General features: G+C 44.0%; 1 pseudogene; it reads left to right on the plus strand.

Annotated features, from left to right (window-relative positions):
- LOC132522692 (glycerol-3-phosphate phosphatase-like) overlaps window positions 1-27,252 on the plus strand; it is a 60,254-nt pseudogene that overhangs the window by 30,358 nt on the left and 2,644 nt on the right.

Raw genomic sequence — 27,252 nt, forward strand, 5'->3', positions numbered from 1 at the left:
TGCTCTTCGAGGAACCACAGTTTGCAAATGAATGTGAGTGAATATTTCCCAGATCCCATTGAGGGTCACTGTGATGATCATGCCTCACAAAAAGCTGGCGCTTGCAGACACTCAAAATGTTTGCTTGAATGAGGAAATGAACGAAGAGTGGTCTCTTTAGTCCCTGAAACATGTTCTTGAAAAGTCAAAGAAAGGTACCCTGGCGTCAGGAAGGAAGGAAAGAAAGAAAAGAAAGAGAGCGAGAGAGAAAGAAAGAAGAGAGGAAAGAAAGAAAAAGAAAGGAAGAAAGATTCCACAGGTACCTACCGAATCTCTCTCCTCCATCTTTATTTCTCTGCTTCCGGGTCAGAGCGAGACTTAGAGGTGGGCTGGGATGCAGGTGCCAGAGGAAGGATGTAGGGAGGAAAGGAAGGAAGTAAAAAAAGGAGCATCACATAAGAGGGAGAGAGTCACAGCGTTTTAAAATGCGAAAGGATCTAGGGTCCATTTAGCCTAGCTCCTCACGTCACCAATGAAATATGGACATTTCATTTGGCATTTAATACAAATCTGCTGAAAAAAAAAAGAAGGAATTGAGGTCAAAAGACATAGGTTAAGCGAAGTGTCTAGAGTTACAAAGCTAGTGAGTGTCGGAGCAGGGGCTAGAAGCCAGCCCACCTATCCCGTGATTTCCCACCGCAGGCTCGGACCACCCCTCCCCCAGCCCCAGGGAGAACAGCAAGGAGGGGAATGCGGGGTGGGAAGCAAGCCAGGGGGAAGGAGAGAAAGTAAATTTGTGTATCAGCTGTCAGCCTCCCTTGTGATTTTCTTTCTTTAAGCAGAAAAAAGTTTCCTGGCCACGTCACCTACTCAGTCTGAACCTCGTGGTTTCCCTATCCCCAGGGCGAGCTCTCATCAGCAGGGACCTTGCCTAGACTGTACAATGCCACCACTAGCTGGTGACCCCGAGCCAGGAACTGGTTGACTAACTTACTCAGGTTGCACTTAGTTTAGTTCATCGCTTGTCCCTCATAATCTTGGTCCAGATCCAAACTGATTTCTGAAGCAGCTTGGCGTTCCTAAAATTTCACCTACGCTAGAGCAGAAACACACTTTGAAACAGAATTTGATTAGGAGTTTAAATAGAATATTCGAGTGACTTTATCAAAGCACCTCCCCTGTTGATCCTAGATAATTAAGACCTGGAGCAGGTTTTCGAAAATGTTTCACATTCCCTTTACTTCTTATCTCTAGAAAACTCTCCAGGTCAAGAACTTTGGCATCTTGAGTATAGAGTTGGAGGTCATACAGATCTGATTTCTAGTGAAAGCTGTCACACAGTTGTTACCACGCGGAGGGAACTTATTCTCTCAGTTCCAACTTAGATCGTAATAGGAGCGTATGAGCACTGGGGAAGAAGGTCCTTATTATTCTGTGGGACCACACTGCCTGGGAAACATCACGTGGTCAACACATGTTGATTACATGTGTGGCTCTGGGTGACAAGACCCAGGTTTGAACCCTGGCACCCTTGCTTTGCAGCAGTATGACCTTGAGGCAAGTCCCTTGATTTCTTTCTTAGTTTTCTTGTCTGCGTCATAGGGTTCTCATTGTGTCCCCAAAGTAATGAGGACAAATTGAGGTCATGTGTGTAGAAGGCTTAGCACAGAAACCTGGCACTTGATCAACTTTAGCTAGCATTATTATTTCCCACTGTCATACAATCTCTATATGTACATTTCATCGTCCTTGGGGGCACCAAGCAAGCTGGTTGCAAGCTCTCAGTCAGAAACATCTGCCAAGTGGCAGAATTCACACCACACTTGCGATAAACGTCCTAACTCCTCCACAGCTTCAGCTGGGCCAAGTGAGGTGAGCGTTGGGTTTTATCGGTCTGACGAAGACGTTTGAAATATTGTAGGAGACTGTCAAAGAATACTTAGACCCACTCCAAAAGAGGGCCGTTCTTAATTTTCATCTTTCCTGCAAGTCAGAAAGATATATACTCTCCAAATAATGGCAGTTTCCTCGTCCTGAAGTTATGGCAGCTTGGTGATACAATAAACAGCACCCTGTCATAAGGACCGCATAAAACATGGTCTGACATTTCTTTAAAAGTAGAAAGAAACATGACTGCAGCAGATGACCTTTCCTCCGAGGGCACAGCTGTTTTGTGTGGTTAGAGGGACCCGTGGTTTCATACTTAGGGGCTACGATATATGACTGGCTTTTCACAAAGTGTTTCCATGAGAAATTACAGTACGTTCTAAAGGAGAGTGCCAATTCTGCTGCATTCACATTAGGTAGGAGGACTTTTTCCTCCACTCTTGATGTTTTCCAAATGACACTGTGCTGAATACTTGTGATTAGAAACTTCTTTGGTGTTTGAAGCATTAAGCGGTATCAAGGTTACTGAGGCATCTTCTATTTCCTGGGAAATTTAACTGATGGGCCTTTTGTGGGGTTGGTGGGTCGGCATCTTTGAGGACTCAGCATTTATGAGAAGTCACTCCAAACGCAGTGCTTCCGTGGGTGAGCACTGAGCATCTGAGCATCTCCGGGAAAATGTTCAATAGTCACCTTGTTAACAGATAGTAGGTAATTTCCATTTTCTCGAAAAATGTTTGTCCCTCCTATAGAATGTTATTTGTGTAATGCCTTAAAATGGTGATGAAAAAGTAAAACAATGGGTCTAAAGTTTCTAATTGTATATGTGTTATGTTGGCGAGACTGGATGTTTTCCTTCTTTGCTTCTTTTCCAAGTTATCTTAACATGTTTTACTTACTTCCTAATGAAATTAAAAAGAAAGCTTATATCTTCATTTAGTTTTCGACTGAGTTTCCCCTAGGCATCCATGGTTACTGCAAACAATCCCATTAAAGCGCCGGACACACTGCCACCTCCCCAAACTCTGTTCTCTAAATTAGAATAGTAAGTCCTTGGAAAGGGGAGTTTGGCAGCCTTTCTGCAGGACTGGGGGGGTGGATTAGATGCCAATTACTGACGGCCGTGGTGCCAATAGAAAAATGTGCTCCAATTGCTTGTCTCCAAAACCCTGCTACTGACCTGCCAACAGCAGGGCATTGAGTGCACGTCCCAGTATGATGGGAGATTTGTTCTGATTTATCTCTGCTCTCTCGCCTTGTCCCCTGTGTGTCCAAACCTGGGACTATGCAAAAGGGGCTGGTTTGGTTTAGAAGTACAAGCTGAGACGCTGAAACAGTTGACTTATTGGTAATTAGACCACACTGGTATTGAACCCGTGACCTCAGCCTCATTAGAGCTGCGTTCGGGCCAACTGAATTGACCAGAAACAGATTCAAAACAGTGAGTGATAGAGGTCTTTGGTGCAGGGTCAAAGGCCTATTTACACTACCCAGTATCATAAGTGGCTTCTTACTCTAGCATGTTAAAGGAGCAGCGGCCGAGAAGAATGGCCATGTGGATGGGTCACAGCTCTCTGCTTCATATATGTGGATTGTAAAGCACAGCTACTCTGGCCAACTCCTACCTGACTTTAACTGGATCTCCATGTAATTCAAGGGTTAATAAAGGGAGCAACAAGTGTTTTAACAGGACTTTTTTTTTTTTTCTCTTTCACTTGCTAATGGCTAATAGTAACAAAAACACTAGGAGTAAAGCCCATTACTTTAGGAATGATTTGCTTTGAATGACACTCTTTGATTTAAAGCTATCCATGGCTAATCATTATTTTCACTCCTTGCTTTTCAAGGAAGTCTAAAAACAGATGCCTAGTGTTCATTCTGTGTAGAAAAGGAATCAGTTTCTCAGTGGTAGAGCAGGATACATGGAAAAGGCAGGACACAGAATGAGGAGAGTCACTCTGTGCTAAATCAATGAAATGGAACAGAAATTGACTCAAAATAACAGAACATTTTTTTTAGGTGATAAGACTGGCATTTCAACTCAGTGAGAAGAGAAAGGATTACCTAATAATGGCTAGCCATTTAATAAATGTAGATTTCTCCTTCAGACCACACCCAAAGTAAAGACTTTCCTGTGGAAACAAAACTTTATAGTTCTAAAAGATAATGAAGTAATTAAAAAATAACAATCTTGGAAAGCCTTTCTAACAATGCATGAAAATATAAAAACTATAAAGAAAAATATGAAATAATTTGACTCCATAAAAATTTATCATGAAAACTTAGGTATACCAGATACTAAATATATTAAAAGGCAAACTGGGAGACATCATTTTTGGTCCTTATGGAAGAGTTAATCACAAGATATTTGCGGTGCTTATGGAATACTTAATAATAAAGCATTTAGAAATCGACAAGAAAAAGAGGAATGAATTCAAAGACACAGAAGAAATGAACATCACTTTACATAAGAAGAAGTGTAAATGGCCAGTAAACCCATGAAAAATATATTTAGCCTCCCTGGTAAATGTCAAAAATTGCACATTTTAAACAAATGAAAGTTAATTTTTCTTCCAAAAAATCAGCAAAGATAAAAGTAAAAATGCTGGCAGTGCTGCAGGGAAATTCGTACTTTTTTATACTACTTGAGGCTGTTCAAGTGCTCTAACTTACTTAGGGGGACATTTGGTACAACAGAAGCAAACCCTTAACATTTGACATGCGCTATGACCCCAAAATTCTACTTGTAAGAACCAATCCAAAAGAAATAATCATGGTTACACGCAAAGATGTTGCTATTAGAATGTTGATCAAAGCATTCTTATGATAACTAAAAACTGGAAACAGCTTAAATCTCCAACAACGGGGAATCCATTAAATATATCATGGTGGGTGGTGTATGATGGAACTTTATGTAACCTTAACATGTTGTAGAAAAAAATTACATTTCCTGTCATGGAATAAAATTCACTATTATCTTGTTCAGAAAAAATGTAAAAGTTGTAATATTATAAATTATATGTTATATATACGTAGGGAAAGATGGTAGAATAATATATATCATACATGTCAAAATGTTAAAATACTTTTCTTTAGGCATGGGAATTATGGATGATTTTAAAATGTCTCTTTTTATCAGATGTTTTTCTTTTAGAGTGAATATGTGTTACTTGGAGAACAAAAGATAAAGTACATATCTTTTTTCAAATATCATAGATAGCACAGTTTCATCGTGGAGATTAAGTGGCATAATACATAAGAAAGTCCCTAACACAGGATTAGAAAGATGAGGGGGCCTTGGTACCTAGGATTTGAATTTGAATCTAAAAAGTTACCACGTGGTCTGGAAACTTGTAGCACTCTGGATTAAAGAAGATTGACTCACCTAGTTGGTGGATTGTCTGAGTCCCAACTCACTCTCTCTTCCTTTTGTTTTGTAGTTTGACTTTCGATTTTAATGGCTCATACATCTCTCCATAAGATGTCAGGCAAGGTATGGTCAACTAATCTATGACAAAGGAGGCAAGGATATACAATGGAGAAAAGACAGTCCCTTCAAAACTGGTGCTGGGAAAACTGGACAGCTACATGTAAAAGAATGAAATTAGAACACTCCCTAGCACCATACACAAAAATAAACTCAAAATGGATTCGAGACCTAAATGTAAGACCGGTCACTATAAAACTCTTAGAGGAAAACATAGGAAGAACACTCTTTGACATAAATCACAGCAAGATCTTTTTTGATCCACCTCCTAGAGTAATGGAAATAAAAACAAAAACAAGCAAATGGGACCTAATGAAACTTAAAAGCTTTTGCACAGCAAAGGAAACTATAAACAAGACGAAAAGACAGCCCTCAGAATGGGAGAAAATATTTGCAAATGAATCATCGGACAAAGGACTAATCTCCAAAATATACAAACCACTCATGCAGCTCGATATTAAAAAAACAAACAACCCAATCAAAAAATGGGCAGAAGACCTAAACAGACATTTTTCCAAGACATACAGATGGCCAAGAGGCACATGAAAAGCTGCTCAACATCACTAGTTATTAGAGAAATGCAACTCAAATCTACAAAGAGGTATCACTTCACACGGGTTAGAATGGGCATCATCAGAAAATCAACAAACAATAAATGCTGAAGAGGGTGTGGAGAAAAGGGAACACTCTTGCACTGTTGGTGGAATGTAAATTGATACAGCCACCATGGAGAATGGTATGGAGGTTCCTTAAAAAACTAAAAATAGAATTACCATATGATCCAGCAATCCCACTACTGGGCATATACCCTGAGAAAACCATAATTAAAAAAGACACATGTACCCCAATGTTCACTGCAGCACTATTTACATAGCTAGGTCATGGAAGCAACCTAAATGCCCATTGACAGATGGATGGATAAAGAAGATGTGGTACATACATACAATGGAATATTACTCAGCCATAAAAAGGAACGAAATTGGGTCATTTATACAGACGTGGATGGACCTAGAGACTCTCATACAGAGTGAAGTAAGTCAGAAAGAGAAAAACAAATGTCGTATACTAACGCATATATGTGGAATCTAGAAAAATGGTACAGGTGAACCAGTTTGCAAGGCAGAAATAGAGTCACAGATGTAAAGAACAAACGTATGGACACCAAGGGGGGAAAGCGGGGGTGGGGGGATGGTGGGATGAGTTGGGAGATTGGGATTGACATATATATACTAATATGTATAAAATTGATAACTAATAAGAACCTGCTCTATAAAATAAATTAAAAAAAAAAAGATGTCAGGCAAGGAACAGAGAGAAAAATAAATTCCGGCCTGTCATTTTCAGATGACCCTGATCTCATTCATCTTCTTCACTATACCGTGAAGCACACTACAGTGTGACTCCCCTTCTATGAGGCAAGCTGGGGGGTGAGCCTTCCTTCTCAAGATTCCTGGATTCAACAGCAACCGCTGTATGATCTATTATGTGACACAGAAGTAGAAATTATGCACATGCAACCAAAACGTCAAAGTGAAGCACGAGGATTGGTTATGGAACCCCAGAATGTTTCGGATGACAGGAATAAGTGCTTGTGTACTGGGGGTCTCTGGCTGGAGGATAGCTTTGGAGTTGTCTTGGAGGCTGGTTACCTGTCGGCATCCTGGATTCACATCTGGGGCCATGGGAAATGAAAAGAAAAGAATGGGAATGGAAAAGGGTGCTTTGTACAACACATCCTTTTAAGATTTGGGGTATAACATACCATTTCTTTGGGATCATTGTGGTAGACGTTATCACTAAGGGGTGTGTGTGTGTGTGTGTGTGTGTGTGTGTTTCTGCGCGCTCACAGGGCGCAATGCTTGTGGTTGGTGGTTCTTATAGGTGGGCATTAAGAATTAGAAGAGAATTTTTCCTTATGTCAGTGCAATATGGTGTTGGTGCATTGCTGGTATCTGAAGGACACAATGGCAGTCCTTTTTTGGTGACAGTAAAGGGGCAGAGAAAGAGAGTATGGTAAAAAGAGTATGGAAGTGGAGACCATGCTGTGATTGTCAGGGCTTTTTGTGTGTGTGCATTGTAAACTCCCCACCTAACCCCGAGGTTGCAAGACGTAATTTGGGGAAACTTGTTAGGGGGGTTGGCTGTTCCATGACAGCAAGCAGGGTGGAAAAACTCAGCAATATATGGATTGCTACCATAAATGTAACGTCCCTTTAAACCCAGAGCTTAATTGCCCTGGGAATACATGTGTTACATAGACAAGTGCTCGTTTCTATGATTAATTCAGCTGGCTAGAGCTTGGTACTAATGAGACCAAGGCCAAGGCTATTGGCTCTATCCTCAAAGGAGCTGTTAGCATCTCACGGCTCCAAAACCGAGGTGACACCCTTCACCCTTGCACACAGGGTGTGGGTGAGAGAGTATGATGTCTGACTCCACTTTCAATGCTTTTCCAACACCCCTGCTGTCCGCGCTAACACAATGCCTCTGCTCTGAGTGCACTGGCAGTTGGAATGTGGTAAGATGACAATCTAATCAATGACATTGTCTCCAGAGCCTCACTGCACTTAAAAAGTAGAGGCTGCCTGCATTAGAGACAGCATAGGCTGCTCTGTTAGTCCTGCCACCAACTGACTTTCACAGACAAATACAGTTTGAAAGGAAGCATGCCCAGGATACCCTGTTGCCTAAGAGTCTGACTAGGATCTTGAAAAAAACAAGTCTCCATTTTTTCTCCACTTTCTAAGGAGTAGTCGGCAATCTCCAGCATGTACATTTGGAAAGGAATCGAGTTGGATGTTCTACCTGCGTCCCCTGGATTCTCTGCCTTGAAGAGTCCCATCACCTTAGCCCAAAGCCCTTTGTTCTGTGCCCCGTCGTGCAGGGCTTGTTTTCATTACCTCCACACCGTCCCTGTATTTATCAGGATTGTTCGAGTTGCAAGTAATTGAAACTCAACTCAAAGCCGCTCTTTTCGTGCATTCACGTACCTGGGAAGGGCGCTAGGTTTGCTCACAGAATCTAAAGAATAGCTGCAGTGATCAGAGTCTGAGAAACTGGAACGGGAACATGGCCCCCCCCAGAGACCTCGCCCTCTCTCCCTTCCCCCTTTCCTTGTCTTGGCTTCATCCTGCAGAAAGCTTTTCTCCACGTGGTGGCCAGAATTCCCCAACGCACATCCTCCTAGCTTAGCAAAAACCGAGGACCACTACCTTCTCCAGAATCTTTACGATAATCGAAGAAAACGGCTTTCCTATGTCTCAAAGATTGCTTTCTGAGGATTAAAGCACTGACATCGGCCAGGTCTACGTCCCGTGTCCACTCCTGCAGCTGGTGTGTCAGGGAAGCAGGAGGCAGAGGCCGGAAGCGGCGACGCCGGCTGCGTGGTGCTGAGCGCCGAGCTGGCTGAGGCGTCGCTGGATGACGTGGAAACGCTGCTGTCCGACGGCGACGGCGCGCTCGGGCGCAGCGAGACTGCGGCGTCCTGCGCGCCGAGCCTCCTGACGGCGCTGCAGGCGGGCGAGCGTCTTGGCTTCGTCACCAACAACAGCAGCGAGACCCGCGAGGCCTGTGCCGCGGAGCTGCGGCGCCTGGGCTTCGGCCGCCCTGCGGGCCTGGCAGCAGCCGCAAGGTCCTCGGCCCGGCCTACTGCACCGCGCTCCACCTGCTGCAGCGCCGGGCCGGCGCGCCGGGCCCAAGGCCTACATGCTGGGCAGCGCAACCCTGGGCTCGGAGCTGGAGGCCGAGGGCGTGGGGCCCGAGCCGCTGCAGGGTGAACCGCCCCGGTGCCTGGCTGTACGCGCCGCCCGAGCCCAAGGTGTGTGCCGTTGAGATGGGCTTCTACCAGCCCTTCAGCTCCATGAAACTCCCCAAGGCCCTACGCTTCCTGCAGCAGCCATGCCGCCTGCTCGTGAGCACCGGCTTGGACCACCGGCTCCCACTTGAGAACAGCCGCTTCGTCGCGGGTACCGGCTGGGCTGTCTCGTCCGAGCCATGGAGACGCCGCCCAGCCCCAAGCCCGGCCGCTTCATCCGCCACTGCGGGTTCCAGGAGTGTGGCATCCACCGGGAGTGCACCGTCATGGTAGGTGGTTGCCTGGACACAGACATCCTTCTGGGCGTCACTTGTGGTCTGCAGACCATCCTGACCCTCATTGGGAAGTCTCCACTCTAGGGGTTGTGATAAAAGATTAAAAAAAAAAAAAAGGAATGGGAAACGTGCTAAGAATAATAGTTACTGCAGTTCTCCTTAACCTTCCCTAAAGCTTAATTGGTTTGCTTAGAGCCCAACATAACAGTGGGCTCTTCTGAAGAAGCCCAGAGTAATATAAATGCACATCAGAGAAAAGAAGTCTCTTTCTGATCATTTAGAATTTCATTTTTATATTGTCATAAGAATATCATTTAGGTTCTTCTTTAATAGCTAAGAAAACGGATTCACAGATAATTGAAGTGAATTGCCCAAGACAGATTGCCCAATTGGTGAATAACTGGGCAAAAAGCTCAAATCTCGAACACCCAGGTTTATTGTTTTTTCCTGTGTTAGCCTACCTTCAACAGATTTGTTATCAAACTCATCACTGGCTTTGATGGTGGGAAGTTCAAGCAATGAGTGAAGGTCCTCCTTGATGGTCTTCAAATCCCATTGCTAGGGCAGCCTCTTCTCTTGTCTCCAGGTCAGTAGGCATATCTGCTCTTAGGGGTTAATGGAATAGGTGGGTCCAGTCAGCTGCAGACCTGGGACTCAATAAGTCCAGGCCTCCTTGTCTTGGTCATGTGGGCTTTCTGGAGCCTGTGTCACAGCATCTGATCAGAAGGAAAGGAAGAGAGAGATCAAAATTCAAACACGGTCTGGGATTCCACTTCTACTCAAGACGTAGAAAACCCCAAGAGAACACTGCTTCTGCCCTAACAATGAGAAAAAGCTGGGTAGCCTCTAAAATCCTAACTTCTTTTTCAGCCCATGAGAGAGCTGAGGTCACAAGGCAACCCCAATGGAATTCCAGGGTAGGAAGGGTAGTAAGGCACTTCCAGGAGACGGGCACAGAGGAACTGCTGTGCTTTTTGCAGAGCATGGGACGAGGAGGTAATGGGCAGAAGCAACTGCCATTTTGGCAAATTTTTAGAGGCCAAGTGTGGGCTGATGTTAATTGTTAGTTACTTGGCCGTTGACAGTGTGTTGGGCACTGAGCAGAGGAGGGGCTGTTCCGAAGTGGTCAGCCTGATCTTGGCTCTCTTTCTTCTGGAGTACTGGAAGATGGGTGTATTGGTTATCTATTGCTGCGTAACACATTATCCCTTTAAGCAGCTTAAAACATCATACATTTATCATCTCGAAGTTTCTGTGAGTCAGGAATCCTGGTGCAGCTTAGCTGGGGACCTCTGACTCGGGGTCTCTCAGAAGGCTGCAGTGAAGCTGTTGGTCATGGCTGTGGTCATCAAGGCTTGCCTGGGGAAGGGTCTGCGTCCAAGCTCATGTCCATGGCTGTTGGCAGGGCTCGGGTCCCCACTGGCTACTGCCACAGGCACAAGTTCTCTGTCACATGGTCTCTATTCGGCAATTCTCAACATGGCAGCTCACCTCCCTCAGAATGAGTGGGTAAACGAGAGAGCCAGAGCGGACGCCACAGGCTTTTTGTCACCTCATCTCAGAAGTGACATCCCATCATTTCTGCTGTATTCCTTTCATTAGAAGTGAGTCACTAGGGCCATTAAAGGGGAGGAGACTGCACAAGGACGTGAATACCAGGAGGCGGGGATCATTGGTGGCCGTCTTAGTGGCTGCCTACCACACAGGGACCCAAAGTTAACTATTATACCCATAGGGCAGGAGGTAGTAAGTAGGTGTGAGGGGTGTTATGTGCCAAGTTTTGCAAGTCCTGGAGCCTTGACAAGAAAGTTGGGTCCGGCAGGCAACAAGGATTTGAGACTCAGTTGGGTTAGGGTGGAAGGGCACCAAGTCTTAAGAATGATCAAAGAAGGAAGAAAACAGACACACGTGCCCAATGTTTTTGTTGTGTCATTAAATTCTTGAAACACAGCCATGCAAAAGGTATTAGCCCCATTTTACAGATGAAGAAATTAAGGCCCAGAGACGTTAGCTCTCTTTCTCATGATTACACACGTATTGTGGTGATGGTTGCACAACTCTGTAAATATACTAAACGGTCATTGAATTGTATACTTAAAATAGATACATTCTAGGATATGTAAATTATATTTCTATAAGTTTTTTTTTTTTTAAAAGACCACACAGGTAGTATGTGGTAGAATGGGAAATTTCAGACCTAATTGTTTTAGACTCTGTATTAGTTTGCTGGGGCTGCCATAACAAAATACCACAGACTGGGTATTAAACAATAGGTGTTTATCTTCTCACGGATGTGGAGGTTAGAAGTCCGAGATCAAGGTGTTGGCAGGTTTGGTTTCTTCTGAGGCCTCTCTCCTTGGCTTGTAGACGGCTGCCTTCTCCTGCGGCTGTTTTAACACCGACACTCCGCTGTCCATACAAATCCCTGGTGTCTCCTTGTGTGTCCAAATCCCCTCTTCTTAGAGAGTCACAGGTCCAAATTGGATTAAGACCCACCTTAATCATCTCATTTTAATTTAATCACTTCTTTAGAGACTTTATCTCCAAATATGGTTATAGCCTAAGCTACTGGGTATTATGACTTCAACATGTGAATTTTGGGGAATATAATTCAGCCCATAACAGACTCCAAAGCTTATGTTCTTTTTTTTTTTTTTTGCGGTACGCGGGCCTCTCACTGTTGTGGCCTCTCCCGTTGCGGAGCACAGGCTCCAGACGCACAGGCTCAGCGGCCATGGCTCACAGACGGGCCCAGCCGCTCCGCGGCATGTGCGATCTTCCCAGACTGGGGCATGAACCCGTATCCCCTGCATCGGCAGGCGGACTCTCAACCACTGCGCCACCAGGGAAGCCCGCTTATGTTCTTTTGTATACACTTTTCAGACAATAGAAATCTACTGTTGTATTTGTTAATGAATTCAGCTGATAAATGTTATCCTGGCTTTATTAATATAATATTTGTTTTATTCGGTAGAACAGTAATGGGAAAATTCTAATTCATACAGATAAGTATTTGCAAATGGTAACAGTTTTAAATGAGCTCATACTGCAGTCTCTAGATACTCTTCAAACAAATTGATTCAAAGCCCAAAAGAGGAATAGTTGGATTCTTTAAAAAAAAAAAAAAAAAGTTGAATGACTACCAATATTTAACATCTGTTAATATCATTTATCACAAAGAGATGTTAAATAAAAAGCATCCAAAATGTAGAATAAATGCTGAGACTGTTTGTAATGTGCTGTTATCACATGTCTTGTCATCTCTTTACTGGTTACTATACAACTTACCACACACTGGGAGAGCTCATCCTCCCAGCAGATGTGCGTGAGCCTGGCCTGACTTGGCCTGCGCCGGCCAACGCATGCAAAAGGAACATTCGTGCACAATCGTACATGAGGAGATGCACGTGGGCCTAGGTTTCGTAAAAAGTCCAGGCACCCAAGTTAACTTATTGGTGTCCTGATGTGTTAACATTTAATATTGAGGCACTTGACAGTGTATTTTACTGTTTTCTTAGGTAAAAGTAATTTTTAAAGATACTTGAATCAAACATTTGTGGGACTCCAGTGAAACCTAGCGTTTAGGTAAGCAGTTTGAAACTACCTGAAATATATACTGAGGCTCTCATGCCTCCAGGGGACCTGTCGGTTTAGAAAGACAGACCCCTGGCCCCTGGGCTTGTACCAGCTGCATCAGAGCATAAACTGGAGGATGGGAGACCCACTGAGGGAAAAACCAGGTATGTGCTTGAAACAAAAATTCCAGCACAATTTGAACTAAACACTCCATTCCTGGTTTAAAGAGTGACTTGAGAATCCCCATTATCTCCTCTCCAGATCAATGACAAACCTTAGCATTCCTCAGGAAGAATCGAATGTCACTTAAAACTGCCTTTTTGTCTGCTTCCTCCCTCAATTAGAAGCCTTTGTAGGGCTGAGACCAAATGAGTCCATAAAAGGGCTTATTTACCGTTTGGCGCTCAGCTGAAGCCAGACTCACACTTTCTCCCTGGTTCTCATTTATTCTCTCTCCACACTTCTCTTTCCCATCTTTTAAACCAATTAGGGGAACTGCAGATTTGGTTCATGTGCCACAAAAGCTGGTTTTTTTTTTTTTTTTTTTGAGTATTGAGTTTTTCAGTCAACAAGGAGCGGCCAGCCAAGATCCCTTTATCTCAAAGATAAACAAAGGCAGCTAATGAGGGAGGTGGGAGGACTGGAGGAAGGAGAGGGACATTCTGGAAGCTTTAGTAATTTTTTGGAGGAGATAACATGATCTCATGCAGGCTGAAGTTTCTGCACTGGTTCAGCGAAGAGTCTCGAGATCACGCAGGGCTTATCCACTGGATGGCAACAGAGAGCCGTCTATGCCTTTGTCCCGGCTCCTGGCTGAACTTCACCTCCATGCTGCTGAAGTTTAAAATCCCCTCTCTTTATTGCGTGGAACAATACCAAGAACTTTGCTTAAGAGCTGTCTGATTGTTGGCTGTTTAGACCCTACCTTCTCAACCTTTGCCCTTATCCTATATCTTCAAGTCCAACTGTATTTTTCCTTATAAGGAGCAGAGATTTGGGTATATACTGTCAGTCATGTTTTAGCCTCTGGGGAAAACTGCCAAGCAACATTTTCCCCTTTCTCTTTTACGTGAGAGGGTTTGCTCCTCTTTGAAAGTCTTTTTTTTGTTGTTGGTTTGCTTCAAATTGAGAAGAACTAATTAGCCAGCCTTGCTGGGTATGAAATTGTTCACCACCTACTTGCGAACAACAGTTTGACCTGGTCCCCTGGCCTTGGGAAAGTCACTGCCTCCTGGCTTGGCTTGACCAGCAAGGGGGCAGTATGAGGTTTTCTGGGAGGTGTGAGAGAAGAGTGAGGAAGGTCAAGGGGCTTCCTGCTGACGGGAGACAGAGCCTCGGTTATACAGGGCCAGCACCAAGGCCTGTGGGGGTTGATGCTCTCCTGGGACTTAATCGATGGCGGTGTTGTAAGAACAAAAAAGTTGCCAAGGAGGAGTTGTAACGGGGTGTGGGGCAGAGAGAAAACGGCAGCTTCTTGCTGTAGCCATGTAGCAAGTTTGAAATAGTCAGAAAGCTCTTTGGCTGTGAGTGCAATGGGTGTATGTAGGTGCCACTGGCTTGCCTGTCACTTAGGGAAAGGAAAGAAGGGAAGAGAGAATTAAGTTAGAAGAAGAAGACAAGAAAGAAGAGGGAGGAAGACTGAGTGGAAGAATGATGGAACCTTTTCACGATGTAGGTCGCCGTTTAAGACAACCCCCGCTGGGACCCCCAGAGCCTTGCTGCTGTGGGGTCAGCAGCCACTCACTCGGCTCTCTGCCCAGGTCGTGTGTAGGGCACCTCAGGAGCCAGATTCTGACCCCTGGGAAGTCAAGGTGGCCACAGGCTGGCTGGCTGATGGGTGCACAGCTGGCAAATCCCCTGGGCTGTGGCTCAGAGTGGGAGTCAGAGGAAGCACGCCCCACGGCAGTGTCTGTTAAGCAGAGAACTTGAACAGGATTGTGCAAGTTCCAGAGGGGCTGGGCCAGCAGGAGAAGGCAGCGTGGCCAAAGAGGCCTGTGTGAAGGACAGAGAAAAGGAGAAAGGAAATGCTAAGGGAGGCTGCCTGACCACAGGAGGGTGACTATTCAGGAGACCCTTAGGTGGGGATGCCCAGATTCTTCAAGGCTTGGACTTGTCTGTGACATCTGTTGAACCACATTGAATATAATCTCCTACTGAATCAAATAACACTGTATTGTACTGATGTAGCCTTATATACAAGAGAGGATGGTTCTTGGCTAACAGGACATTGGAAAGAGGGGAGAGGGACCTTCTCTTGAGAGGTGACAGCAGTTGCTTCTGCCCTTGGCTAAAACAAGAAACCATTTTTCTATTTCAAAGCCTGTGTGTGCCCATCTGTCATGTTTGCAGCATTTTAGATTTCCTGAATGTTTAGCTGCCAAAACATCTTCATTTCACGTCTAGCAACATTGAGGTCAGGGTATGGATGTACACTGAGCTTCTCAGACCAATTGCAAGTTCCGACTTGATCGTTGAATTGTTTTTGTTGGCTTCAACCCTTGGGAAAAATAAAACTATATACACGTACAAGACTTCACATATTTCAAAGCACGGTCATGTCCACTACCTGCTTTGCTCCACATAGCAATTGTGAGGTAGGGAGGGCATGATTAGTAGTCCTAATCTACCAGGTGCAGATGTTTTAGCCCAGAAAGTATTAAAGTGACTTATCTATGGCCACCTGTAAGGTGCTAAAAGCATGGGGTGCAAGTCAGGTTTCTGGTCTCCCAATCTAGTGTTCGTTTTACTTTTTAGCTTGACAGTTATTTTTCTTTTAAAATATTTTATAAGATATTATATTTATGTTTATAAGATGCTTTATTAAGTATATATTTTCTTTGTTAGCTTCATCGCTATTCTCAACTTTCTTTAGAAAGTGACAACAGAACATATCAGAAAAAGCATCATAATGTCTCATTACCTTCCTTGGCTGTCTGCGTGGCAGGGGATAGGTAGAGAGTGGGGAAGATTTTAGGGCTGGAGTTTGGCAAAGGGAAAACTGTAGGGTGACTCCATCCTCTGAGTTCCGGAGCAAGCCCTTTAACATTCACAGTCCTTGCCAGTGTGTGTTTGCTATTTTCCTTCTACTAGGAGAATTGTTTATTTCTCTTGGATACAACTTTTGTGTATCTTAAAATGACTCAAGAACTCAAAGAACTTGTGCTCAAGTGAAGGAATCTGATTTCTCATAGTAAGAGGTTTTTACCTGATGATTAGAAGAGGGGATACTTTTTTTAAGGTGAAAATATATAAGGTATTACCATTCTGAAGGATTCTTTGATTACGTCTTGATAATTTTCAGTGTAATGAGTTTGGGAAATCTCCCAAGCCATAGAACTACACTGGCAGACAGTGAAATGGTTTTAAAAGTCTTCTTCAAGTTCACCACTTTTGGTTGCTCGCTGTATTCTAAATCACCCAGACATCCAGTGGGATTTGGAACTGGCCCTATTGGAACCTCCAGCAGTAAGACTTCATTACACTATCCCTCATTTAATCTTCTCCTGTAAGATATTCCTAACACTGGGTCCCTTGGCAAACACCCTAAAGAAGTTTCATTTCAATATTGCTTTGTATTTATATAACGTCTATATCTAAGGAGCTTAAAAACACTTACGAAGCCCATGCTTCATTACTTAGTTTAACCAAAAAGAAAGTCAACCCACTTCATATTAACAAATTTAAGTGCTCCCTTTGAGATAGGTAATAAGAATAGCATTTTGTCTGCATGACACATTTCTCTTCCGAGAAGCTTGAAGTAATTTGAGCAACTGAACTACCGGAGAAAATAAAGAACAGGTAGGGCAAGTGCTTGGTCTTACATAACCCAGTAAAATGGGGGCAGAGTGGAAATCAGAGATAGAATATCTGACTCGCCCGTTACCCTTCCGTTAACACTGGTGACAAGTATGGTGACGGTAAATTTTTAAAAAGTGGAAGGGGACTTTCTTTTGTTATTCCTTGTTACAAATCTTGGGCCGTTTCGGTTTTTTTCTTGACTAAACATCCGTAACTACTTGGAAGAATCTCCCACTCTTGCCTCTGCCTCTGGGTGTGAGGTTGAAATCTTTATGTCCTGGCTGATTCTCCTAAGATGTTGGCAGACAGGGCAAAACATGATATATGGTGAAGTACCAGTTAACCCAGTACTTGGGGTGGCGGCAGTGGTGGGGAGTTAGGCGTTTTAGTTCTTTGAATCAAGTAGCTAAGTGAATGTTACATTGTAAACCCTTCCCTTTTTTTTTTTTTTTGCCGTACGCGGGCCTCTCACTGTTGTGGCCTCTCCCATTACGGAGCACAGGCTCCGGACGCGCAGGCTCAGCGGCTATGGCTCACGGGCCCAGCCGCTCCGCGGCATGTGGGATCTTCCCGGACCGGGGCACGAACCCGTGTCCCCTGCATCGGCAGGCGGACTCTCAACCACTGCGCCGCCAGGGAAGGCCAACCCTTCCTTTTTCAATGCTTGTTATCCGTTCTCCTGAAGTGGGGAGCCCCTGGTTGAGTCTCCCCTTGATGCAGGCTCTCCGAGTTCTCCGTCCAGACGGTGGCTCTTCATTGTCAGACTTGCTGATACATCAAACCGGAGAAGCAGGAACGACCGTGTTCTGATCTCCATTATGTACCCCTGGGCTGTATCGTCGGCAAATATTGGAGAACCGTGTGCGTTTGATATTTACCTGTTCCTTGACCCCTCTTCTCTCTTCCCCTGAATCCCGTTCTTCCAGAGGCTTGGCTGGGTGGCACCTTATCCCACAAGGGTTCAGCATAGTGGAGAGGCACATGGGGGGTGGGGACTGTGTCTGAGAGTGTGGTGGGTGCTTCAGAAATCTGGGATTTCTGTCCTTCCTGTATCCCCCTCTGTTCTCCTCTTGGAAAACTCAGAATGCAGTTCGGGAAAGGCAGAACTTTGCCTTGCTGTTTCTCCGTTTCTTTTTTAATTGAAATATAGTTGACATACAACATTGCGTAAGTTTAGGGCATACAACATGTTGATCTGACACATTCATGTATTGCAGTATGATTGCCGTTGGAGCGTTAGCTAACACCTCTATCACATCACATAATTATCAGTTCTTTTTTGTGGTGGGAAGAATTAAGATCGAGTCTCTTAGCAAGTTGGATGTTTATATCCATATTTTATTTTTTGAACTGATTCTGATGCCTGATCTCATAGCCTGTGCCCTGCACTATTCCTTTATCTGTCATTGAAGTTGGGGGGGAAAATAATAACATTTTCAGTCTCCTAAAAAGAACACTCTGGTGCCTCCTAAGAGAAATCTGACTTCCCAGTTCCCTTCAACAGCATGAGCTGGTTCCTCAAACACAGCCCAACAGGGAACTCCTCAGGGAAAGCGCGTTGTAACTGGCCGTTCCTGTGCTTTTAGGGTAGGTTTCCTTGCCCCAGAGAAGTCTGATTTAAGCTAAAGGGAAATAGAAGCTGAGGGATCAATTGTCCAGAGACTCCAGGCTTCTTAGAGCAAATATTCCATAGCAGAGACCTCTGGGCTGCTTGGCGCAGATTCGGCAACCTGAACTTGGCCCCCATCTCAGAGCACATATGGCGTTCCATGTCAGGATCACACACAGCAATATACCATACTGCGCACGGGGAAAATATTTATGGGATAATAAATGTGAGCAAACCATGTTTGTGCTCGGTGCACAATTGCCAGTAGAATATGTAGATGAACGGATTTCTTATTTTCCCGTTTAAGGAGCTGTGGCCAGATGCCCCTTCAGACACATCTAGGAGCACAAACAGTTTTCAGCTCCAGGGCAAGGGATGAGGCTGGGGGAACAGGACAGCGTTAACTGGCTTAGGACTAATGCTTGTAAAGGACACCGGGACTTCCATGTGTGGTCTGGCTGAACAATGAACACAGATTTTTTTTTTCCTTTAAAAATGGATTATATCGTTTTTATATATATGGAGTGTGGATCAACCCTGTGAAACAGACTTTATGTAGACCCTTGCAAGCACCAAGAAGAAAGCTAAGGTGATAGACCATCGTTTTGGCAAACATGACAGAAATCCAGGGGAAATTACCTAATTCAGATGAACTTGTCTGTTTGCGGTACAGATCTCATTGTTCAGGGATTTTGAGTCAAAGAATTCAGAAAGTACATTTTCAACCACAAACTGCATTGGATACCATGTGAACCTCCCAACATCAGTGCAGTGTTACCGAGTAATTATTGTACCTTGATTTGTAAAGAGCCCAGAGAAGAATTTAAAAAATCTCAAAAAATACATTCCAAGGTTAGATTATTTTAAATTCCACGTTTAGTAACTGTTGTACAAGTATCTTAGCAGAGGGGCAGATTCATTGAATAAAGGAAATAATTAGTGTTCAAGTATCGTTTGCACAGTTGGGTAAATTTTTAAACAACATTGAAAACTGAGGTTGCGTTTCTTTTTGTGGAAGAAATCTCTGATAGTTTTCCTGCATGCCTGCCATTGTTATGCAGTGGGTAGATTTTCCTTCACATTCTTTCTGCATTATTGTAACAGACAAGTCTAAGACACTGTCTAATGTTAATGCTACACACTGCTGCCAATTATAATCAGAGCTAGTCAAAATAAACAAATTAAACAAATAAACATGTCAAAACAGCTCTGAGTTAGCGAAAATAAGCCAAGTCTGAACTCTCCCAGTGTTTCGGCATAAATGATGGGCTGTGGGTTGTAAAACGCTCCATAACATTTTTTCACCTTTGCTAGGGGAAAGGTGGGTCAGTTTAGAATTACAGTGCCGCTCGACTTTGAGAAAGGGGTCTGCGGCTGAAACCAAATCAAACCCAAATGTTGCTGGCTTCACTGAGGGTAGTAATGATCTGCCGCATGCTCTAAATGCCTTAAAAAAGAAAGAAGGGAAGAAAGGAAAAGCAGTTGATTCTTTGCTGACGTGATGCCAGAACCCCTAAATCACTGGAGAGGTTGAACACAACGCAGGTGAAACTATACCAAAGGCGGATGTACATTTCAATGCGAAACATACTGTCACTGTGACATTTCCCAATCAGCACATTTAAAATACTAGGCAATTAAGTTAGAAAGCTCTATTGGCTTCAAGAAGGAATATAAAAGATGACTTTGCTACCCAAGTAGGATATCTTGGCCAGAGCTTGTAATAAAGTGAGGGGTATGAGGTAGAAGTTGCGTGTGTGTGTGTGTGTGTGTGTGTGTAGTGGTATGTTAACCTATAAAAATATGGAGAGAGGTTAGGGGAGAAGGCTGTCTCTCTGGCAGGTGGTTCTCGTAAAAAGGTGATCTCTTGAAGTTCAAGAAATTTAAAAATAGCTACACCCACTCCTAGGAAGCTTGCCACAAAGCAGGTGATTCGTGCAACCCCCTGAGTATTCTTCATTCAACAAATACCGACCTAGCAGCATCCCCTTGCCAGGCACAGGGCCGCCAAGGTGAGCAGGGCTCAGTCCATGCCTTAGAGGAATCTCCCTGGGTCACTACTGGGAGGCTGAGATGCCGGGTGTCAGAGGGAAGTGGGTGATGGGCAGCAAGGAAGACCAAGGGAGGCTGACATCCCTTCCTATTCCAGTTTCACCTTTCACTTGTCAGGGACGAGGCTTTGGGTGCAGTTATACTCCAAGGAGAGGGGCTTTGCAAACTCCAGAAGACGGAGCACTTGATTACTTCTCTAGTCTCCCATGGCTTTTATTTTTAATGTGCACTGCGTTTGGAAGGAAAGGGGCTGGGGGTGGAAATCATTGTGCCTTTGAAATGTTGTTTTCTGAGGACAGTATATAGAATCTTGGTTATTAACAACCTCTCACAAGACAGTTATTTTTGGAGTGGCCTCTTAGGAGGCAACCTCTTGGAAGTGAACTCATTTATTTTGCGTCTCACTGTCCTGCCATTTCCTGCAGAGAGAGGGGAAAAGTGAAACCACATGTTTTGAGGAGCGAACGGAGGAAATCCCTCCGAAGACAAATGACGACTCCTCTCCCCTGGCAATTAGTCAAACCTGGGCTGCAGGCCAGCCCAGGTGTTCCCGACTGTGTATAAATTTGCCAAAGAACAATGAAAATAGCAGCTGATTGTGCTGACAGATTCTTCTGGTAATTTCCTGTTGTTTGGCATCTTCGGGTTACTTTCCCACAATTATGGCTGCTGATGAAGTCGGGGGCCCTTGGAAGTCATTTTCTAACTCTCTCCTTGCCCTTTTCTGTCATCCCACCAGCAAGCAGCCTCTTAGCCACAACCTAAAAGAAACGAGACAATCAAAATCTGAAACCAAGTAAAAAAAGTATTTTGAGAGTTGTGGATATTCTTTTCCCCCTTTCCCAGATGTTTGAATTTAATCCCCTTGCAAAATACATATTTTAATGAGTCTGAATTTAAAAGAGGGGGAAAAATGATTTGCACCTGCATCATATAGAGTTTCTTGGCAACCATGAGCTAGGATTCTGGTTCCTTCTGATTCTCCAACGTGCAAGTTGGAAGGTTTCCTCGTGTTGTCCAGGAATATCTAATCTCAATGAAGCTGGGTCAGCTGGAGCTTCTGCTGAGAGAGATCAGACTGCAATTGAGCAGTGACCAAGAGAGGCAGCCCCAAACAAGATTGGGCGTCATTGTGATGTCCCCTGCCTTAAAAAAAAAAAGTGCCCCTGCTCGACTACTGCTCCCTGACCCCACTTGTCAGTTTAAGAAAATGAAACTACTATTATGTGTGGATGGAAGTTGTACTTGCACCGAAAGCATTTAGGGGGTGAAATGAAAATAAGGCGAATTGCACAATTTTCTCAAATCTCCACATTATCCAATCTGTCAGGAAGCTGTGCATATTTTCTTGGTTAGAGCAACTATGTAAAAGATTTTTTTTTTTTGGAGGGGTTGGGGAGCTGGAGCTATTGTTGAGAAACGGCCAAGAAACTGGTTTCTTTCTCTTCACGTCCCCCGCCTCCTGGCCCCTCAGACCCTCAGAGGAGAGAGTCAACGTGAACACCGCAATGTGGGTTTGCAAAAGAGTTGCTCAGGAGGTATTAGACGAGAGCATAATGTATTGAATTTTTCTAAACAGGGCTTCATGTTCCCTATTAATCAAGGCCTGCAGTCAGGAGAACTGCAAACCAAATAAAAAATTCCAGGATAATCCACAGCACTCGAGAAGAGGGTAGAGCTCAGAACCTGTCACATCTGACACACGGTCTTGAGATTGGCTTTGAAGTAACTGTCAGTGTCGTCTGTGCTGGGTATACTTTTGCTAGAAAGACTGCATTTCTTTTTGTTTTAAGGCGAGCATTGTGGGAAAAAACCTCATCGAACGTATACAGTTAAAGTCCAAAGGCAACTGGGAGACATTTTTCTAGATTCCTGGACCTCTTAGAAATAACAACAAAACATTCAGGTGGAGTAGGGTTGGAGGATGTCAGAAATGACATGGGACATGGCAAGTGCTGGTTATTTGTGATCTCTTGATAACTCTTCCACCTCCGTTCACATACTCTGTTACCATATGTTTGGGGATGTTGATAAAGGGCATTCGTTTCATGTTTTCAGAAAAACACTTTAATTCATGTTATTTTTTGTTCCTTTCATCAAGACAGCCATTTGTTTACTCATTGTTTTAATTCATTAGTTGACAATTAGTTGAACACCCTCCATGTGTTGGATATAGTTCAAAGCGGTTCACCTATACTGTTGACCATAATTTAATCTCCTTTCTCCCTGTCCAAAATCCTACGCACCCATAAGGTCCAAGTTAAGTAGTACCTTTTCCGTGCTGTCTTCCCTTCTTTGCATTCTGGTCCTTATTAATCTTCATTTTCTCTAACTATCAAGGGCGCACGTTCATTCATTTAAACATATTGAATGAACACTTAAAATGTGCATTCTTTCTTTCTTTTTTTTTTTTTTGGCCGTGCCACACGGCATGTGGGATCTTAGTTCCCCGACCAGAGATTGAACCCGCTCCCCCTTGCATTAGAAGCACAGAGTCTTAACCACTGGACTGCCAGGGAAGTCCTAAAATGTGCATTGTGCTAAGAGGAGGGATTACCGTGTTGATTAAGACAATCATGGTTCCTGGCCTTGTAGATCTTAAAGCAGAATGGTGGCAATAGCCAGTTAAACAAATACAATATGGCACAGTAAATCCTGTGTTGTAGGAGGACTGGAGGCTGTGGGAACAGTGGGAGAGGCCCCCATGGGTAAGTGATGTTTGAGCTAAGACTTGAAGGACGGGCAGTGGTCAGCAAGATGGGTGTGTGTGTGTACATATTCCAGGCAGAGAGAGCAGCGTGAGTAGAGAGGCATGCTGGGAAAGGAACAAAGCACAGGGAGTGATGTCTAATCCCCGAATGTTTTGGGAGCCGTGCAAACTTCCAGGCACAGATGGAGGGCCGGGGAAGAAGGAGAGTGGTGAGAAACGAGACCTCAAGGGTAAGCAGAGGCCCAATCCTGAATGGCCTTTAAAACCAAGGTGAGGAATATGGACTTCATCTGGAGGAGGAGCTGCTGAAATGCTTTAAACAGGAAGTAACACGGTTAGACTTATGATTTGGAACAGTGACTGTGCCCGAGATGTGGAGAATGGCTGAGGGGGCAAGCAGTGAAAGTGAAGGTTGTCTTCAATGGAAGTCACCTAATTTTGTGCTCAATCGTGTACCGTTTCTCTCTTTCATTGTTCTGTACTTATTAGCCTTTACTCTTCGGCCCAGTTACAAGCATCTTGATTCCAGGAACCGTATTTTTTCCCTCTGTGCACAGTTGATAGTAGATGCCCAGTAAATACTTGTGGTCGTTTGGTTTTATTTTTAGGCTGCTTCCTTTTTAGTTTGCCATTTCAACACCTTATGGCAGTGCAATAGCCCTGCAGTGGGCAATAAACAGAGGGGGAATTCTGGTTGGGTCTCATGAAAGCAATATCGAAACCTCAATTTACCATGACAGAAGTCTATCCTTTTTTAATTCCCAAGAGAGAAGCGTTATGATTTTTTTGTGCCTTGTGCATCTCCCAACATTACAAGTCGGAGTACTTTTGCCAAGAGGCTATAGTGAGTGGTAAATTCCAGTTGAAGGAAAGTGGGACTTGTCCAGTCCGGCCAGAAGAGAGTGTTGGTGTTGTTTGAAAGGCCACGGAGGTATAGGTGGGTGGTGAATCCTTCTGAACTTCCCTGGAAAAGTGGCTCCCCTCCACCACCCACCAGGCGCATTCCTCAACGCCCACCAGGAAATCCGACACCGTTAGCACTGAGTATTTATGACCGACATTTGCCAGTGATTATATTAACAGTCAAATGATTATAACTCTAAATGTGATTGTGTGTGTGTGTGTGTGTGTGTGTGTACACGCATCAGGGGGAGGTTGTTTGGGGAAGAGAGAGTATTCTCAAAGCAAATATATTGTCTCTTTTAAATGGTGTCTCCTGATACCAGATTGGAAATGTTGGTCGTGTACTTATGGAAGGACACAGAGCCAGAGGATGGAGGTACTGGCGGGGGTGGGAATGTTTCACAGTTGAAGAAACTGAGGCCCAGAAAGGGGGTCTGCCTTGGCCACACAGTTAGAGACAGCATGGTTGGAACTAAAATAAGTCCTCTTGGTTCCCAGTTCAGTGGTCTTGCGATGGTGCCCTGGGGCTTTTTCCTCTGTGTGTTTATTACCTTCACACTGTGCTTGTCTGAAACTGAGCCCCCGGGTTTTTATACTTCTCCAGACATTCGATCTTTCCCCCACTTTCCTGCCATCTCTTGGGGCACCTGAAGCTCTTGTCTCCCCCGAGGTTTGCAGGTAATGCTCACACTCTGTAGTTGTCCCTCCTGTAATCACTTGACCCAGGAGCCCAGATTTCACCTGCAGGACGTTAGGCAGTTGTTTATGTCACTAATCCTCCAGGCTTCCCTGTCTCTTCCTCCACTCTGCATAGCTCCTTGGGTCACCTGGATTAACATCTTCTGTCTTCACAGGCTGTTGGCTGTGATTCCCCATCTTCATTCATTAATTTGCCACTTTCACATTTTTTCCCCATAGCTATGTACAGCTATATTTTCTTTAAATCAACTAATGTTTTAAACTTAAGTACATTTATTTAAAACCTTTATAGCACTATCGTATATTGGTAGCCAGTATCATTGGCCAACATAGAAGGTAACTATTAACAAAAAGAACGTTATTAACTTCTCGCCAGATTCACTTGAGTGCTGAAAGCTCTGAAGTTGAGCCCTGCTGTTTTTTTATTTTATTTATTTTTTGTTAAAAAAAAAGTTGATTAACAAGTGGTGGAGAAGTTGTAAAAGCAGATTTCCCACTTGATTTAATCAGAATTATTAAAAGGCAACCAAGGAGATGCAAATTTTCCTATCATGTGCATCTGTGTTTTTAAACCACTCAGGTACGACCTAAAGTCTACGCAGGGGTAGTCCCACATCTGGGCTACCCTGACCCACAGAGTTAAGTTGGTATTTGGGGGAATCCTGATCTCTGTGGTTATGCTGAAGAGGCTTTGGCCAGTAATGCAACGTGACCTAACCTTCCTGTGTCCCTACCCGCTAGACGTGCTGGCCCACCACTCCACACTACAGTGGGTTGTGTACCTGTGGTCCTGATGTAAAGCTCTCATTTGTACTGGTACCGAGTATTACGACCTAATTAGGTAAGTTTGATGTGAATAAAAATAATTCCATGATCAAGTGTTCCTGATCACTATAGTGTTTGTGTTTGATCACAGGAGGACACATTCAGAGCTTCAACTTATTTTCTGATCTAGAAAATGAGAAGTAGCCAGAAGTTCCTTTTGTGTTTTCTGCAGTACATATTCATCAAGTGTCTTCTGCGTGCAAAGCATTGAGATATAAAAGATGTACGCAACACCACTGCTTACTTCCAGAAATCTAAATGTTCCTGTTTGGTAGCGGGGATGCGTCTGGGCCAGAGGGCACTGAAGAGGGCTTGGGAAGTGGTTCTGGCTTGAAATGGCGAGAGACACATGGCTCCTGGTTCTAGCAGGCTCCTTTGTATTGCAGTCTTTGTGAAGGGCGCCCCCTGGGGTTGTGCAGGGCGCAGCCAGTGTAGTTGTATGCAGTGGTCCTAGATGGTGATTTGTGCGTGCGAAGTCTTTTAGTGGAGGCCTCCGAATGTGCTTTTGGCATTCGATTTTCCAGTCATCTACTCAGCACCTTTTAATTCTCAGAGCCATTGTAGGAAGTATGGGGAAGCAAATTTGGTGGAAGGTGCACCCTTGGTCCTCGAGATGCATGTGCCCTGGGAATATGCACCAGACAAGGATGAAGAGTCTGTGCCCTGGAATCAGACTGTCTGGATTCAAATCTTCGCTGTGTCACTGTTAGCCGTGTGACACTGGACAAGCTGCTTAACGTTTCTGGATCTCGGTCCTTACCCTTGAAATGAGCATAATGATAGCACTGATTTAGAGGATTGCTGTGACAATGAAATGGTAAAATGATGCCTGGCACAGAGTAAGTGCTCAATAAATGGTAACCATTATACTTGTTAAGAGAACGATTTCAAGTTAGAAAGAGAATCATTCCAAGGCGTTGGATAATTCATTCAGTAATGATGTTGTGCAGATTGTAAACCCAACGCTAAAGGAATTCAAATCAAGGAAGAGATCACCAAAGACTGATATTAGGAAAAGAATTGTCATACGTCCTTGCATTTCCAGCATGCTCTATTTCCCCCTCAGTTTGTGAGATTATATTCTATTACTGTTTGGGGAAATGTGACCAGGATTTGTCACCAGCAGAAGAAAAATTGGAAGACTCTTAACATCTCCATCTTGTTGAATTATTTATCGTTTCTTGCTGAGGAGCAGGCTCATTGCTTCTTGTTCTGCTGTAGGTGGATTGGATTTGATTCTGTCCCCATGCAGTCTGGTGAGCTTATTTTAATAAGAACAACTTAACTTTGTAACTATACAGTGAGGCTTTCATGTCCTTCTAGGACATTCTGCACTGCACACTCTGAGCTAGCACGGCTCTTCTGATTATTTCGGGTGAGGAAACTGAGTTATCCTCCCTAGGAGGGCTTATGTGAATAATCTTAGAATTGACATTTAAATTCAGTCAGCACTTTTTTTTTTTGCATTTGTCAAGTGCCAGATACTGTGCTAGATGCCTTTGTGTCCGTTATTACATTGAATGCTCAAAATAATCTTATGAGGTAGGCATTATTATTATAAAGCTATTTTAAAGAGAAGAAAGCCAAAGAGAAGGTAAGTACCTTGCCCAAGGTCACCGAGGTAGTGTGTATTAGGAA

The sequence above is a fragment of the Lagenorhynchus albirostris genome, chromosome 7, assembly GCF_949774975.1.
Source record: "Lagenorhynchus albirostris chromosome 7, mLagAlb1.1, whole genome shotgun sequence".
In the NCBI taxonomy this organism is placed as follows: Eukaryota; Metazoa; Chordata; class Mammalia; order Artiodactyla; family Delphinidae; genus Lagenorhynchus; species Lagenorhynchus albirostris.